Consider the following 19,649-nt stretch of genomic DNA (forward strand, 5'->3'; position numbering starts at 1 on the left):
AGATAAGTGCCTACGACGAGAATGTCCTCTGCGACGTACTCCCCATGAAAATGGGGACCATCATCCTAGGTCGTCCTTGGTTGTATGACCACGATGTCACCCTAGCCGAGCAAACTAACACTTGTTCGTTCATGTACCAGGGACGACGGGTTACATGGTACCCATATACCAAGAAGCCGGCGAACAAGCCGGCTACGACCAAACCCGTAGGGTTAATGGTCGTTAGAAGGCCCTAGTTCAATCGTGACCTAGGTTGCGAGGGAGACGACACGCCCTTGTGCCTCGCCGTCACCCTCGACATCCCCGCCGATCCCCCGGCTACACCTCGTTCACCTGAGATCGAGGCGCTCATATCGGAGTTCATAGATGTCATCTCAGATGAGTTACCTGGTGGATTGCCCCCGATGCAGAACATACATCATGCAATCGACCTTGTACCTGGCGCGTCACTACCGAACCTACCGCACTATCGCATGGAGCCGCCAAAGTACGAGGAGTTACTAGGGCAGGTCACAGAGTTCTTAGAGAAGGGCCTTGTCTAGGAGAGCCTTAGCCCATGTGTGGTTCCGACCCTCTTAGCCCCGAAGAAGGATGGCACGTGGCGTATGTGCTCTGATAGTCGTGCCATCAATAAGATAACGGTCAAGTACCGTTTTCCCATTCCCCCAGTCGAGGACATATTTGACATGATAGCTGGATCTACCGTCTTCTCCAAGATAGATCTGAGGAGTGGATACCATCAGGTTCGGATTCATCCCGGCAACGAATGGAAGGCTGCCTTTAAGATAAAGGACGGCTTATATGAGTGGAGAGTCATGCCATTTAACCTCTCCAATGCGCAGAGTACATTCCAGCGCCTCATGAATGAGGTACTACGCGCATTCATGGGGAAGTTCGTAGTCGTCTACTTTGACGATATCGTCTATAGTCGATTGAAAGACGAGCACCTCGACCACCTCCGGCAGGTTTGCACTGTCCTATTGCGCTAGCAGCTATATGCTCACCCCAAGAAGTGCAGCTTCCTCACCTCGGAAGTCACATTCCTCGGGTTTATCGTCTCTGCTCAGGGCGTTGTTGCGGACCCGGAGAAGGTCCGGGCCATCACGTCATGGCTGACACCAGCCAATTTGCACGACGTTAGAAGTTTCATAGGTCTCGTGACCTTTTACAGACAATTCATACTGAATTTTAGTTCCATCACGGCCCCCATCACCGACTGCCTCAAGGAGGAGTCATTCACTTGGACACTGGCAGCAGAACAAGCTTTCCAGTAGATAAAGCTCATGATGACACAGGCATCGGTACTCCGCCTACCCGACTTCGGGAAGGTGTTCGAGGTCACATGTGATGCCTCGGGCATTAGGATTGGTGGCATCCTCAATCAAGAGGGTCGGCCCGTCGAGTTCTTCAGCGAGAAGCTGAATGACGCCAAGCTACGTTACTCCACATACGACAAGGAGTTCCATACCCTCATTCAGGCCTTGAGGCATTGGCAGCACTACCTCCTATCTTCGGAGTGCGTACTCTTCTCGGACCACGAGGCACTCAAGTATCTGCACTCTCAACAGAAGTTGAGTGACCGACACGCCAGGTGGGTCGAGTACCTACAAGACTACACGTTCATCATCAAGCACAAGAAGGGCAAGGACGATGTCGTCGCCAACGCCCTTAGCCGAAGAGCTCACGTGCTAAACGTCATGAAGGTGACACTCCTCGGGTTCGAGACCGTCCGAGATGGGTACGACAGCTGCCCCGATTTCAGTTCAATCATCGCCGAGGTCCGAAGAGGCCCGTCCCAAGATTATAGGGACTTCGTCATCACGGATGGATACTTGTTCTACCATAATAGGTTATGCGTGCCCCGCACGTCGCTGCGTGACTTCCTCACTTGGGAATGTCACGCTGGAGGACTTAGCGGCCACTTAGGCAGCGACAAGACTATTGCAGCCGTAGAATACCAATTCTACTGGTCTTCGTTGAAGCGCAATGTCGGCAACATAGTTGACCAATGCCGCATCTGTGCCTTGGCCAAACAGGTCAAGAAGAGTGCTGGGTTATACACCCCGGTACCGACGCCCAAGCGTCCCTAGGACGACGTGAGTATGGATTTTGTCGTAGGATTACCTCGCACGGCGAGGCACCACGACTCTATCATGGTAGTCGTGGATAGGTTCTTGAAGATGGCACACTTCATGCCTTGCGCAAACACGTCCGACGCCACGAAGGTTGCCCAGCTATTCTTTAGGGAGATTGTGCGCCTTTGCGGCCTGCCAGCTTCGATCGTGTCCGATCGGGACATGCGCTTCACAAGCTACTTCTGGAAGACCTTGTGGAGCCTCTTGGGAACGAAGCTCAAATTCTCGACGGCTTATTAACCGCAGACCGACGGTTAGACGGAGGTAGTCAATCAAAGTTTGGGCAACCTACTCCGTTCCCTAGTCGGTGAACATCTTGCGTCGTGGGATCTGATCATACCACGCACCGAGTTCGCCTATAACTCCTCGGTAACCCGTACCAACGGGTTGAGCCCCTTTGAGATCGCCTATGGCTAGGCCCCCCATCGACCATTAGACCTAGCTCCCGTAGACCTGTATGTTAGGGTGTCAGAAGACGGTCTTGCATTTATGATGGCGAGGACGACAACACTTCAGCATCGAACGCGTCACCACAAGCAATCGGAGTCAACACGCCCGCTATGGACCACGGTCAACCAGAGTCAACCGAAGTCAACATGCCACAACCGTTGACAAGCACGTCTCCACCCACGCACATCCCTACGCACATCATGACACGACGCCCGAGGCAGATCCACATGGACGTGGCCGTTACGTGTAGCGCTTTGGTTTCTTCTGCTTTCTAACTTCCAACTTTCTCTTTCTTAATTTTCTTTCCTCTCTTCTTGTCTTGTCCATTACGCTCGCGGCGCCATGGGGAACGTCTTGTAAATTTTTCGTCAGCACTTCCTCTCTCTAGAAATCTCGACCTCCCAGCCCTCCATTCGGTGCGCCGCGTGTGGATACTCTGTTTTTTATCGCCCCCGAGTCACGCCTCGCATGTTCTCTCTACAAATTCTTGGTTTAGTACCGTCTTGTGTCTTGGAATTGGAGCTGAATTCAGATATACTCTCCCCCGGGTGCGTGGTCTCGCTTGGAATTACAGGCATCACTCAATATGGAGAAAAGAACTGAGCAACCATCACAGCGTTCTGTATGGACCCACTACAATCAGCATGGCAGTAGAGGGTGCCCGCAAGAGCTAGAATTCCACGGAGTGCAGCGGGAATCAACAAGCGCAGTCAGCAACAGCTGTTTCTCCGCGGGCGTGAGTGATTCGCCCATTTTGCTCTGCAAATGCTAAAAGACACCATTTTCTGCATGCAACTTTATTGCCGTACACCGAGTGTGCAAGGGTCCCTTTGAGACCATTCCCTGCTCATGGAGTGTACAAATACATAACATACCCTGTTTTTTATAACCGACTCTGCGTGAATCAGTCGGTAAGGGTCCTTCTGGAAATGGACCTCACGTGTAGCGCTTTGGTTTCTTCTGCTTTCTAACTTCCAACTTTCTCTTTCTTAATTTTCTTTCCTCTCTTCTTGTCTCGTCCATTACGCTCGCGGCGCCATGGGGAACGTCTTGTAAATTTTTCGTCAGCACTTCCTCTCTCTAGAAATCTCGACCTCCCATTAGACAATCGATAGTATATTGTTTAAAATATATAGCAGATAATGACACTCAGAATATTAGAAGATCAAGTGAGAATGACAATGCAATGATGATAAACAGAGTGTACATGGGATCGACAAAATGAAAATAGCGCACCAAATAAGAGGACAGTGATATGGTGGCATGAAAATGCTTGAATGTGAGTGGAGGGTATATGGTTGTAATGTGATGGTAGCACGTAGAGTTCGCCCGTCCCAATGCCGGTATCTGGACGGATGCTGAACCGGATACCGGGAATGAATTTTCCGGTATCTGTTTTTTTCGATATCTGGATACCGGATACCGGATACCGGATAACGTGGGCAAAGGGATACCACAGCATATTATTACTTAGTCATACAACTTAGTTATTATATACAAGCGACTATTTTTGATTTGTTCCATATGGGATCGAGGGATTCTGGTTTTGTTTTAAATTCAGAATCTCTTTATCCCATATGGAAGAAAAAAAATTGCACACTATATAATGACAAGCATTGAATATATATCAAAATCGAATAATGCGATATAAAGTAACAAGCATAATGTCTGAAGGTTGATTATTTTATCGGTCGATATCGGATATCGGTTTTCCGATATCCGGATATCAAAAACCGGTATCCGGCATCCGGTATCCGTCTCCAACATCTGGATATCGGATAACCGATATCCGGTATCCGTCTCCGACATCTGGATATCGGATAACCGATATCCGGTATCCGATATCATATTCGTCCTCACCCCCCCGATATCCGGTACCGATATCCGTCTAACCCCTGATAGACGGATATCGCCCGATATCCGATATCCAGAACCATCCCATTTTTTTCTGGATAGCAGATATCGGTTGTCCGATACCGGATATCGGACGAATATCGGGACGGGCGAACCCAAGTAGCACGTGATGATTAAATTGATATAAGCTAACAATGATGTTGAGAAGAACCAACGAAAGGCGAGGATACTTACAATAGATCCTTCCATTCATTGTTAGCTTAGGTTGTCACCTTTCAGCACACCACTGACTGTGCTTCTTGGAGATGTGTCAGCATCCATTTCTATTGCTACCAAAAATGGTGATTCCACATCTCTCTTTGTACTCTATCGCTTGCTGACGCATATCTATCTCCATCTCCATCAAAATCAACAATGGTCAAACCTGCTCAATTTCACTCACTTCCCACACACACACCAGATACATTCACCACAATCCATCGTCACACAATGAAACTGAAGTGCCAGCTAAGGTATTCAGCTTCGATTTAATTAGTATTTCCTCTATAAAATTCCATAAAATATACAAAATGATACAAAATTAGGTTAAATTTGATAACTATCTTCTCACTTCAGTGCCATTTTATGATATTTTTCACCAGTTTCTATTGACTAAATTATATTTAATTCCTAAAACAAATATGTAAAATATAAATTGACTCAAATTCATATTATCAATGCCAGTTCGATATGGATTTGACCCTTACTCTATACTTAGAAGCAAAATTATAAAGATCATCAGATGAATTAGAAACCTAAAATGACATATTAAACCCCAATTTCTGATTTATTAGCAATCTCGTAAAGAAAAGAATACCCAATGGCTCAAATTGGCTCAACTTCAACATTTTCTAACAATCCCCATGAATTTCTTGGCAAAAGTTTTAGGGCAAATTTTGCATTTTAGCTTGTTTACATCCATATCAGAGGTTTTATAAGGGGATTCATTTTTAAAAAAGTGAAGAATACTCTTGAGATTTGCCTCCAAACATTGATTGACCATCATCAAAGAAGGCAGCTAAGAATAACTTTCTGTGTTCAAGCTTTGATTCTTGCAAAAATTTTTCATTGACTTACTTGATTCTCATTTGACAGATGCAAAATGCCATGCCTGGGATGAACTTAAAAGCCCTTGTTTTATTCAGAAAACATAATTTTAAATATGTAGTAGTGTCTTCTGATTTTATCCACTATTATAACTAATGTCTTTAATCCCAATTTTATGACATCCAAATTCTTCATGTGATCTTGTATTTCCTGATCTTTTAAAGAAGACGAAGACTCTTTAAATCATCTCCACAACCTATCTCCATTCCTCTCATCTACTTCACTCCTACTTCTTTCCTCATTCATCTCTCTTTTAGTACGTTTTAAATTTTTATTAAATATTTTATGATTTTTAATATTCTAGGATAATATGATATTATCTCAAATAAAAGGATGAAATATTTAAAACAATTCCATCTACCAGGTGGAACAACCAAGATCTTGGAAAGCCTTGTCCTACTATTATTTTCCTTTTTCTCTCTCCATGCGATTTGTTTCTTTTTTCTAATTGCTAATGAGTTTCATCTCATGAATTCTGTTCTCCTCTTTAGGTTGAAACTTGGAGGGATTAATGGTTGTGTCTAAAAATTTGTCCACAACTTTATAATTTCCACTTTCAAGCCCGAAAAATCTCTGGTCTGGCCCAATGCCCAAAGAAATAGTGTTTAAAATCACATGTGATAACCCAGATACTGACAACCATTTCATCTGATTCTTGGAAATTTCTACACACATGGGTTATGAAAATACACATCATTAATAGAGTCGTTTGATGTAGCAGTCAATCATGATTAGTTTATAATTCCCTTAGTAATAATAAATAATATTCATATGAAATTCATAAATATGAAAGTAATCTAGTTAAGTAAATGATAAACTTACTCTTACATGATTGAATTCATATAAGATTCTTAGAATTATGGACACATTGTTAATTCTATTAAGGTCATTGAAACACTTCACTTTGTATACTTAATAGAGGGATAACCAATATATTGAAAATAATTATCCTTTTGAATTCTCATAAAAGCACTTCTCCCGGATCAAGAAGAACATTCAGGGACCAAACATTTTAATATTTGGGATGATATTATGTCTAAAAAATAGGATTGAATCAATGATTCATTTGAATCCATGCAAACATATTTCACAAAATACATGGCGGAGATAACCAGAAATCAATCATTCCCCATGGGGGCCGTACTAGACGTATGCCTGGAATGTTGATGATTGAAATCTGCGACAACATTTATCTTCTCATGATTATTTGGAGGCATAATGGATATTTTATGTTGGTGACAATAAAAATGTTGATTTTGGACGATGAATCACTATTGAGGAGCCTTCTTTGTCACACACGCCTACCAAGTTGATAGCTGTGTTTATGATTAACATAAGATAGCTATACCATCACAAGATTTGATCATCTAACCCACTGACCCATGCTTCAAGGATAAACTTGATTAACTGGTATGGTGCAAGCTGATAGGACAGGGTACCTTTTTGCAAATTCAATCTTGGAGCACATGTTCATGATCATGTGGCACAAACATATCAGGTGAGCACTTTTGGGAAAGTTATTTTGAACTACATGAACTATTGGAACAATGACAGTATCATCAATATTCTATTGAATTTTAATTATTGGATTCCTGTTGAAAAACTAAATGATCAAACCTTGTAATTCATCATGAAGGTGCTTTGGATGTTCATGTATGGAGATGATATCACTTGACATAAAATTTATATCCATTTTATGTGTCATGGAGCAGGTGGACAATGAGAAACAAATACATTTTCCAAAAATATAATAAGAAAAAATTTCATTATTATTAATAGACTTAATAATCAAAGTAATTTTGTTTATCTCATTCAGCCTAGGGTGGCCTAGGGAATTGGTTTACATTAAGAATATTATATTTTTCAATGTAATGGAATAAATATAAATCAATTCAACCATTAAAAAAATAAAAATAAACAGTCAATGATGGTGTCACATGATGCAGAGTCGAATTTGGTGCAGTTGTTTTCCCCAACTAAGTTACTTAAAGCTGTGCAGATTCCACCATCTAAACACAATCACACGATCCTTATCACATTATATCTTCCCTTCTTGTTAATCAAGGAAACTAGGGATCATAGATGATATTATCACCACTCTAATCAAACCAGGTGTGGAGGGAGAGCAAAGGGTGTGCACAAGACAAAAGTTACATGGGCGTCTATGACTTATAATGTAGGATCCTTTTACATTTAATAAATATTCCCATAAAACCCTTATGCATGTGAAATTCAGGGCATATGTGCCAATATAAAAAACTGAAATAACACTACAGATAGAGCCCTTATAATTAAGCATGTACATTGAAAATATATATTACTTTATCAAGAATTAATTTAGGCCAAAAAATGTGTTGAATTTCCAATACATGAGGTGCCCAGCTCCATTGTGTCATCAAATATTTTATTGAACTAGTCTATCTCTTGATTATCATGGATATTTTCATATAATTACTTGGGGGATGGAAGGAAACAACCTATAAAATTTTTTTTTTTATTTCATCATTTTGGAGAATGAATTCCTTGCATCATCTTCCTTGAGTTATTCTACTCTCACTCCAAGGGCTAATGATCCCATCTTGATTGCAAAATCATCTTCATGAAGTAGTTATTGTATCTGATCTAAGACTGTTTGGAAAAACAGGTGTCAAACGATACCATTTATCCAAAAGATGCACATGTTGTCTTAGGTCTAAGGAATATTTAATTGTGAACTGAATCAGCACAGCTGATACTTAAGTGTAAAACTATACAGGGTTTCATATACATACGTACATACGTACGCACGTACATACGTACGCACGTAAATACGTACGCACGTACATACGTACGCACGTACATACGTACGCACGTACATACGTACGCACGTACATACATACGCACGTACATACATACACACGTACATACATACACACGTACATACATACACACGTACATACATACACACATACATACATACATACATACATACATACATACATACATACATACACACGTACATACACACATATGTGTGTGTGTGAATACCAATTCAGTAAACTGTCTCCCTTAACAACATCAATTGCCACACATTCCCTACTCACATATTATAAGATCAACCATGCTCACCAAATGATTAACAGTAGTTAGTTCCATTTGTTTGAGATAATTTGATGTAATTCTTAAATATTCTATAAATACATATCCAGGACACAAGTTTGAACATTAGTATCATCATAATTCACTCACAATAATAAATATTATTAGGGTTCATTATAAACATCACAGGTGAATAATAAAATTTGAACAAGATGGAGAATGTGGGCAAGACACCATAATTCAATCATAACATTTTTTCCATGCTCCAAGAAGCTGCTTGTGAAAGTCAGATTCCATAGCACTTGTGCAAATGAGAGCCGTTGATCTAGATCAGTGAAGATCAAGGCCATAACTTAATCTTATATCTATCCACTTGTCGAGGCATGTCATTGGGGAAACATTTGATTAAAATCAAAGTGTCCAGATCTTCTTTGACAAGTCAAATCTGGTGGCCCCACAATGTGCACGATATGGCCACTCTCTTTGTTTGATGCACATGAGTTTACACCATTTGATTTCACTTAAATTAATGGACGACTCAGCTTTCAAAATTTCATCTAATTCTACTTAGATCTTTCTCTATCTTCACAAAAACTACAAGATAACACTATGACAAATAAATTAGCCATTTCTCTTTGGTCACTGTTGAGTAAATTAGATTATATCAACTTGGTTATGCTCATCATGGTGTAAATATCTCAGTTTTTCATATAGACAAGAGGGAGAATTATTGCTGAAAATATGATAATCTCTAATACTAAAAGAGAAAGGTAATAAACAAGTTTTCAACTTTATTTGACACTTAATATTGATCGATTATGACCAATGAAATATTATACATTCAAGTACACATATTCTATGATATTATATAATATTTACATTTATCAGTATGAATTTTACCTGTTGTACACAATGAATAACTGATAGACATAATATCATGAAGACTCATGTATCTTAACGTACATATTTTAACAAAAGGAGTAGATTTTGGGCCTAATCATTCTTCGAAGTTTATCATATTTCAGGGATTAAATTGAAGACAATAATAAAAACATTTTAACAAAGTGGGCACATCAGCTCGCGACCAACAGGCAAAGAGAGCCCAAGGACTGTGGTTGATAAATCCTGTGCTTAAGAAGCTGGTGGCTGCACTTAGGGAACCACATCCAACAAGATTATGCTCAACAAAGGAGTGACATCAGGTCATCTCCACAACACACTCATAACTGATCCCAATAGGCTACCACAAAGAGACCAATTAGTATAATGCATAGCCTCCCATAAGATGGGAAGGTTTTATCTTTGAAAGTGAACTGTTTCTGGTTTGGGACTTATATAGCGATCATGATTTAATATTTTTACCAAATGGAATTAATGAAATACTTTTTAGTCACAGTAGGGGATCGGATGATGAAGATAAGAAGATGTGATCATGGTACACGGGATGCAACTTTAAATAACTAAGAGATAAAGGATGCCCAGGCTTCAAGCTAACTGAACGAGAAGCCTACATCATAGCATGCAATATTAAAATACATGTTAATATTTTAACTATCCAATATTTTCAATGAAGATTGAATGGAAATATCAAGCACCCATACACTCATTTTTTATTTTATTTTATCTGTTTATTTTTTCTCCTTAAGGTGATGAATCAAAAGTGGGGAAGCTGATGAGGATAATGTGTCCCACTGAATAGAGAGTGCTAATTGGAGTAGAATGGACAAAAATGTAGATGGGAGGTTTTCCAATATAGAATAAGCCACACCTTACATTATACACAGCTCTATCTAGAGTCATTAGAGCTCCATAATGGCTTGGCAAGCTCAAGGAGATGCCAAATAAGCTCGAGGAAAGAGCAAAATCTGTGTCGACACAGAGAAAATGTGCTAGAGGTGCATGCCAAAGTTATTGATTCATGCCCGTCTCTTGCTCATTGAAATCAGGATGGTTTTGGTATCTTTCTAAACTTCGTCTGTTTGGAATACTGATTTAGATTGAATTAGTTTTTAATCAAATTCGTGAAGATACGCTCATTGAGAAATTTCATCAAAGTCCAAATTTGGAATCTAAGATTAGAAATGACCAATTGTGATATCCTTGCATTTATATGAAAATTTAAATTTTTCTCTCATTTAGTTATTTATTTTATATTAAAATCCATAAAACTATTTAAGTTTTGAATATAACTATAATCTTATTCTTGTCTACACTATTTATATTATATCTTCTTTATAATATAATACACCTTCATTGTATGACTACATCTTTATCCTGATTAAAATACTATAAGCGGTTCTCTTTTCATACTTCGCGCTTATCAACCAATTAAAAAGAATAGATGTAAAAATTTCCTCTCTTAGAAATAGCATCACTATTATTTCATCTTCTCTCTTTATCCTACATATGATCTTCTATCACAATTTTTTTTTATTTGAGCTAGAACCAATTACTCTTTATACTATTATTCTTATATCCTTAACATTCTTATTATTAATTTCTCATTCAGTCTAGATGATTATATAATTAATACCTCTTATTTACTTATTATCATATTATGATCTTATTCTCCCTATTTCTAATTCATTGATTATATCTATATCTTATAATCATATTATGGTTCACTTCATTTGGAGATGATCACACTCACCACAAGACGTCCCTAGTGAGTATACTTTTTATTTGATTAGAGGAAATACAATTTACAAGGAGATCACAATTACACAGCTCAATTTGATTAAACAATTTTTGACATGTAAAGATTCATTTCTTGTGGTTTTTGAGCTAGATATATTTTATTACATGAATAACTTGGAGAAGTAGAGTGAACTGGATCAAATCATCATCATGTTTCCAATTATCTACAATTTTCACGTAGATTTTTTCCTCAGACTTACCCTTTGTTTCCTAATCAAATATCATGACTTGGTGCCAATAGTTTTGTTTTGGATATCTGTGTTTGGATAGAAAATCCATGACATTTTGTTGAGTGAACCCCTAAATTAGCTTTTCATCACTACATCCTCATGAAAATAATCATACGTGACTGGTCAGACCTCTAACTTGCATGAATTTATATTATTTGAAATCCTATCTTCATACTATTTTCATCAATACCACATCCATTTATGATGTTTTTTTCTTTGAAAATTATTTGACTTCGACCAAACTTCACAAGTAGGGTCCTTTTCTAAGAACTGCATTCACAAATTCATAGACATTCCTTATCTTCCCCAATAATATCATCTTTAAATGATAATTATCCTTTTTCTGTGTACTTTCTTCAAATGTAATTTTTCAAAATTTATCTTACCATTTTCATCTTCTTATTTAAAGTTTTGAAAATTTACAAAATACTTCTTATCATCCTTACGTTATCCTCTTCATAAAAATATAAAATCATAAGTTATCTAGAAGAATTAGTGAGTTGAATTTCTCACTGATTTTTCCTCAGACTGTTTTATTAGTCTTATTAATTTTTTGATTAGTTTTATCCCTATATAAATTATATGAAGTTATATAATTTATTTTAATAATTTTTATTTATTTTTTCATCTAATTGAATACAGTTGATTGAGTTAACTGTGCTAGAAATCCGCTATTAATTTTACTGAATTTAGAAATCTAGTTTCCAACAGTTAAGGGGCCAAGAAACACCGCATGTTTTATAAGGTATAAAAATGTTTAATAAATCTTACATGGACCTTTTCTATCATTGGTTACTGTCCACATTTGATCCATCATCTATGCACTATCCATAGGGTATCAATCACCCAGTTAGGACATGCATTTAGGAAATTATCTGATAACTATTTCTATGGTATTTTATCTACCTTGGATAAGAATTTCATTACATGTACTTCCTTGAGTGTATCCTCTCATGCGGAGGCAAAAACATTGCATCTTATTCACACAATGACCTTAATATAATTTCTTATGATGAAATAGTTGTAGTTCTTAGTCAAAACACAATTCTCCATCCTCTAGATGTTATGGGTGTCATAGGTTAGTGAACCTCCTACAAAAATGTAACATGAATCTAACTCACTCATATTTAAATATTCTGCCATTTAGGTATTCAAAAAATCAGTGATAACACATTAATTACAGACTACTATCATTGAATTTTTATTTTTTTCCACGAAAATAATTAAATATGATTTTATCAAGATTAAAAATTTCTAAATATATTTTTATAATGATATTTTCATTTCTATAGAATTTGGATATTTTCATGGTTTACTATATCATTTTAATTCATGAAAAATGAATTTTTAAAATAAAATACACTTTTGAGAATTTATGAGATTAAATTCGTGCATAAATTAACTTCTGAGTAAGAAATATATTTCTAATACTTTTTATAAGTAGAGTATCTGATATAATTAATTAAATATATGTTACAAATATTTATGCAATTTATTTGTTGGCTAATAATTGGCTGCAACAAAGGGAGACTGTTACTTCTGTTTTGGAAAAAAGGTGTCACTATGACATTGAAAATTGTGATGCCATAAAGGCCAATTTTTCACTACAAAGTTCTATATTTTCTTGGAGGAAGTCGTGGACCAATGAAAATAATTCATTTATTTATGTAGTGGTCATTGTGATTTTGGATTTTAAAAGTAGGAGATGTGGACCAGTAGGAAGGGGAGGTTTAAATTGCAATGAATGTGACATCACCAACAAAGAAAGTGTGTATATGTAGCACTTTTTGACTTGAGGAATAATAAAAATTTAAACTATGAAGTGGAAATTGAGTGGCCTTTTTCAATGCATCAGCCAGTGAAAGGAATATTGTTATCTCAAGAAAAAATTACACAGATTATGACATTATTGATGGTACTCATCATTTGGAGATTCAAAATGGTGATTTATATTTTATGAATATTCTGTGCCATGCTGGAAATCTGATCTGTAGGAGAGAGAATATCCAAAGAGTGAGAATTATTCAACTTCAAATGAAAATGTCTAATCTTGAAGAAGTTTGGGGCTGAAAAATTGAGGGCTGCTTCATCTCCCACTATCCCTTTCCAATCCATATGGTTTCATGTATAAATAGACCCATCAATTCATGGAAAAATCATCTTGTAATTGCCCAAACTTTAGTACGCTGAGTGAAAGAAGTGATTCATCAAATCCTCTTGCTATCTGTCATTGATCAAAGTTGGAAGACTAAAAAAAATTCAAGGGGCTCTCCCACTGTCACAAAATGTCTTGATCCGTGTCTAATATAGGGGTGTATAGCGAGTGTTATTATACTTGCATCATTATCATCTTCTCAACATCCATCCATAAATCCATTCATATTCATCAATCGATCTCTATGCATCTTCATCAACTGATTCATGTCTATCCTTCCCTTATCATCGTACATATCTCCACCTTATTGCATTATTTATTGTAATCCCATATCCTATTTCTTATCTTATCATATTTATATAATATAAATATCTCCTCTTGTCCATAATCACCACCTAAAAATTATTAAAACCCAAAGTTACATTACCTCTAGCGACAAATATTGCTCATTACTTACCAGTTAAATTATTTTACCTGTGAATATTTATAATTTTTTATACTGGTTAGCTCAAATAAAGAATGAAAATGAGGTATCCTAAATTTGAGTTTATGAATCAATTCAGTGAATATTACCTCTAAAGAGCACACACTATCAGTCCTTAGAGTCTTCAAACTACTAACGCTGGCACAGATTATACTTAATCATACAGCTGGGAAAAGCCAGTAATATTCTATCCACATCTCCTTACCTTATCCTACCCAATTCAGCTCCTCTCCATTTTCCAACTCCCCCATCATCCTCTGCCTACATTACCCCCTCCCCTTTTGATCTCCCTTCCATTCCCTCCTCCACTCTCCCCAAGATTATGTTCTCCTCTTGTTACTCTTGTCCCTAATTGCATTCCCCTCTTATCCCTCCTTCCATACTTTGATCTTCAAAAAGTAACAGAAACTTCAAGAATAGATAAAAAACTTAAAATGGTCATATACTATTCTACACACACATAAAACTCTCTAATCTATCATTGGCAGTGAGTTTTATCGGAAGATAATAGTTAAATTTAATCTATAAAATTAAGATAAAATGATTAGTATATTATTGAAATTGAATATTAAGAACAAAAAAACTGATTTTAAATTCAGATTTAAAATTTCTAGGCCTCACATCCTTATAATGGAGGGCCTGTATGTGCCCAAGTCTCAATCAAACCAAAACATGTTGTTTGTTAATGCGAAGTGCCAGATCATTCTTTATTTCATTCTCAGCGCATCAAATCCAAGGATTAAAATGATTGTGTGTCTTGAGCAAACATATCCAATACTGTAATCACTTGGGATTGAAACATTTTAGGACATAAACTATATTACAAGGGTAACTAGCATGCTGTTTTCTCACCTAGCCATTACTGAGCCTTTTTATGCTGTTACTGTGTGGCCTTGACATCATCTCCATCACTTTATACACTTGTTTACATCATCATGGCTTTGCTATTTTTTTAGTCATGGGCTTATACCTTTTGTTTTGCTAGAGAAGGGTTTCTTAGCAATAACACAGTGTCTGCAAGGCACTTTCTGGTGGGTTTGTGGTTTCTAGTGCCTCTTGGACACCACCAATTATGATTCTTGGATATTTTTCCCCTTAGTGCTTCCACCATCTCCTAGAATGTAACATGAAACTTCCAAGCTTCAGTTACATTATTCCTTGCATGTGGTGCTTGGGGTTTCCTATTGTGCCAAATATTTTGCAGCCATTGTCATTATTGAAGATTTGTTGTGGCCCAACATTGATTCCATTGCCCAAATTTTATACCAAACTATATAGAATCTATATAACCAGAATTTATTTATATTAGATAAGTAAGTTTAAGAGAATTTTGCCATCTTCTTTGGGAAGGTTGGATAGTTCCACAACTAGGTGAATCTTCTATCATACTATTGAATAAGAACTTGCTTAACGCACACATGCTGGGCCTGGCATTTTTTTATTGATCTGGATTGGATTTCTCTTGAAGTGGTTCCAAACATAATTGGTTACAAATGAGATAGTATGATTTTTAGGCATGAATCACAAACATAGACATTTATAATTTTTCTCAGACTAAGAAAACCGGGAATAAAACTCACTAAATGAAGTCACACACATACTTTTAGAAACAAAGGCCCCCCTTCAAACTTTATAATACCACTGATAAGGGCATGCTACAAAAATGAGAAGGCACATAGAAGAACCAGATGCATCTTGTGAATCTCCTACGTCATGCCAAGCATAACATCCAGAAGGGAGGCTTACTTCCCCTAAAATAGAGGAATGTTTTGGTGCTTCGCTTTTCTTGCTCCTCTTGGATAAATTTTATGATTTTAGATCAAGATTTAACATAAACACAATCAATATTTATTTGGAGAAAATTTGGGTTTTAATGGTTGGGAACTCTGTAGGTCTTCATCTAGTCCATTCTTGACTTCTTTTATCCTATTAAGCCCATACACCCACCCACAAATGGAAAAGTGATGGTCTAGATGTGCCTCATACATCACCATTTTAACGTTAAGCCTGCACCTAAGCCTTAAATAACATCAAAACAAAAATACCATCAGAATATAAAACATTTAATTTAATGACAGAAAGCAATATTGGTCGGAGTACAATATAATTCCAATGATTTTGGAATAACCATAGCATTGACTGATATTTATCAGACATAAAACTAAATCAACATATGATAAAAAACATATCCATGTAGGACCTTTGTGCTTGCATTTTCTGCCCAGAATCTTAAACAACTCTTTATAATCTTTCACTTACATTGACCTTCCTTTTGAGCATGTGAGGCACAAGATCGGCCGTGTTCCCACACTATTGAGGTACCCTCTTTACTGAAGGGTCCAAATCATGTTTCATTTTAGACAAGAAGGAGCGGAATCAGAAGAGCGTGGCCATACTGTCAGCATTCTAAGTGTGTAACAGCCTGCAAAAGAGGGAAGAAACTTTTCTTGCGTCATTACAGTATCTGGAGAAAAGGTGACAGTGCCTTGGGATGAAAAGCCACTATCCCCTGTGAAGGCTTTCTCCAATGCGAAGGATGAAGAGCTGGACCCTAGGTTTCAAGAGGGATGAATTTTGAGAGCAATGCTAAAAGTGTTGGGCAAATATGGTGATAAGTTTCCCAAGAAGCTCCCAACATGCATGCTTTCAAAGTGCAGGTCTAGATGTGCCTCATACATCACCTATTGGACTTTTAGCCTGTACCTCAACCTTTTGTTTCAATAACATTAAGATAAAAATAACATCAGAAAATAAGACATTGACTTCTATGATGCAAACCAGGATTGGTCAGAATATATAATTATTACAATGATTTTGAAATAACCAGCACATTGGCTGACATTTTATGAGACATTAAAATGATATATCAGTAGTTTTTTTCGTATGCCACAAGATGCCCAACTTGCATCAAAATGCCTCCAAGAACAAAGTCAGAAGTGTTGATGTGCACTTTGTACATCTGATCAAACTAAGGCAAATTGAGGACTAGTTCAGTTGTAACAGCCCTCATCAGATCCTTGAAAGGTTCTTGACACCGCTCTATCTAGTGCCAATTCACATATTTTTTCATGAGATGTATGAACAATGCAACAAGCCGTGAAAATGCCATAACAATTTTTTGGTAGTAATTTACCAATCTTTGGAAGTAACACAACTCCGACATTCCTTTTTGTGCTGGCCATTCTTGCATAGTGAGGATCTTCGATGGATCCATTCCTGTACTACCCTTTCTGACCAGGTGCTAGAGGAATTTGACCTCTTGCATAGAAAATTTGCAATTTTTAGGTTAAGGTAGAGTTGGTGTGAGTAGAGCTTCATAAACACCTTCCACAGGAACCTAACATGATCATCCAGGTTCTAGCTGTACATGAGTATATTATCAGAGTATACCACAGTAAAGTCATCAATTTACTCGAGGGAAATAAGATTCATTAGAGTGCAAAAAATTAAAGGAGCATTCATGAGCTCAAAAGGCATGAGAGTGAATTCATTCAATCCATAACATGTCACACACTGTATCTTCGACTAGTCACCTTACTTTAATTAAACATGGGGGTATTCACTTTTCAAGTCCATCTGGGATAAGCATTGCACCTCCCAGCTGATCTAAAAACTCCTTGGCATTGAGCACTTGGTACTTATTCTTAAAGTCCACACATCTCAAGGACAACCCATCCTTCCTCTTCTATAAGAGACCCGACCAAAAGGTGCTTGGATGGTTGGACGTGTCTCACCTCAAGTAGTTGACGGATTTAGCACTACAGCTCCTCCAAGTATGCCGACGACATTATTAATGGGGCGTGCACAAGTCGGCATGCACCTAAAATGAGATTGATCTTGTGATCCACCTCTCTCTTAGGAGGCACGTGTGCTACGAGCTCCATGGGCTAGGTATCAAGATACTTGCCCAATACTACAGCAATAGCTTATGGTATTCTTCCCATTGTGGCATAGGTTACAAATCTAAATTCTTCTGCACGTGACTAACATCATATGGACAGTGGCTTCTCACCTCAGGCCAATATCACTTCTTTCTCTGGATCTAGGAGGGACTTTGTGTACGCCAGCTGCCACTTGCATATTCGACAGCAAGACCATTACTTATGCTTCCCCTCCTTTTAGTCTTTAATGAAGCACAACTTGGACCCTTCATGAAAGAGGAATCCTCAATAGTACGAGAATGGAGACAAAGAAGAAAGGCTCACACTATGCGTATTTTTGTAAAGTGAGAGAATGGAGAGAGTTTTCCAATATCATTCTACATAGGTGGAAAGGCATTGCAAAAAGATATTACATGAATTGTCAATGCACCTGATGCTATAATCCATTTAGGGGCTGGGCTGTCATTAGGCATTAGGAACCATGTTGATAACATCCTTTCCCATTCCCTTGAGCAACGTGTTCAGATTTAGAGTAAATGATATCACAAAGAGAAAACAAATTCAAGAAAAAAATTTCAAATTCATAAAAGATATTACTCAAAATAAAGAAATTTAATTAAATCTGCATGAAAATTCTTTGAGGGTGTGTTGAATGAGTTAAAATCCATTAAAGAAGGAATTATAACCCAGGTCACCACTAGCCATTCATTTACCAACCAGGGGAACTCAAATATCTCTAGTGTAGAGGTATTTTTAACGTGTAGGATTTCCCAATTAAACTCAAAGATAAATAATTTCAGATTCACACTACCACTTGAAGAAAAATAATATATCACTTAATGAACATTTTTATATAATTAATGGTTTATCAAAGGTATTCAGCAATGGAACCAAAGATTGGTCTAATTTGAAGTTGTATTACCTCGCTAAGGTTAATTCAGAGGTTTATTTGAGTGATATGTGGGCAGGTCAGTCAAGGATAATGATTATTAATGGTGAATGGATTTTTCATTGATGTATATTACATTACATTTATGTGTTTTAATGGCCATATTTGCATGTTATCATATATAAATGGATATAAATGACTTACACTTTGATTTTATCATTTTTTCTAATTTTTTAGTATTTTTTACATGGTATTTAACCTTATTGCATTGAAAAAAATATTTTTTACAGGGCTTAAAATAATTGGCTAAAGGTTGGTAAGGGTTTTACTAATTTTTTGGAAATTTCCCATATTTTTATAATTTTCTGACCAGTATTTAGCCAAGAAATGATTTTTAGAATTTAAAGAATCTATTTTTTATTTATTTGGCATTTTAAAAAGCATACATATATATACTGGTCATTTCTTGGATATATTTATTTTAAAAGCACTCTATATATTTATTTATATAAATATTTATTTGGCATTTTCACGTGCCATAATGCATCCATGTCAGTTGCCCAAAATTCGGGCGAATAAGGGGATGCATTAAAAATAGAGCATTATTGGCTCATTATGGCATCGCAATGCGCGATGCCATAATGAGCAAA

At 37.1% G+C, this 19,649-nt stretch overlaps 1 pseudogene; it reads left to right on the top strand.

The window, feature by feature from the left end:
- The first annotated feature begins 884 nt into the window (after window positions 1-884).
- On the top strand, window positions 885-1,274 carry LOC144701402 (putative mitochondrial protein AtMg00860 pseudogene; annotated as a pseudogene).
- The last annotated feature ends 18,375 nt before the right edge of the window (window positions 1,275-19,649 follow it).

The sequence above is a fragment of the Wolffia australiana genome, chromosome 3 (assembly GCF_029677425.1).
Source record: "Wolffia australiana isolate 7733 chromosome 3, ASM2967742v1".
In the NCBI taxonomy this organism is placed as follows: Eukaryota; Viridiplantae; Streptophyta; class Magnoliopsida; order Alismatales; family Araceae; genus Wolffia; species Wolffia australiana.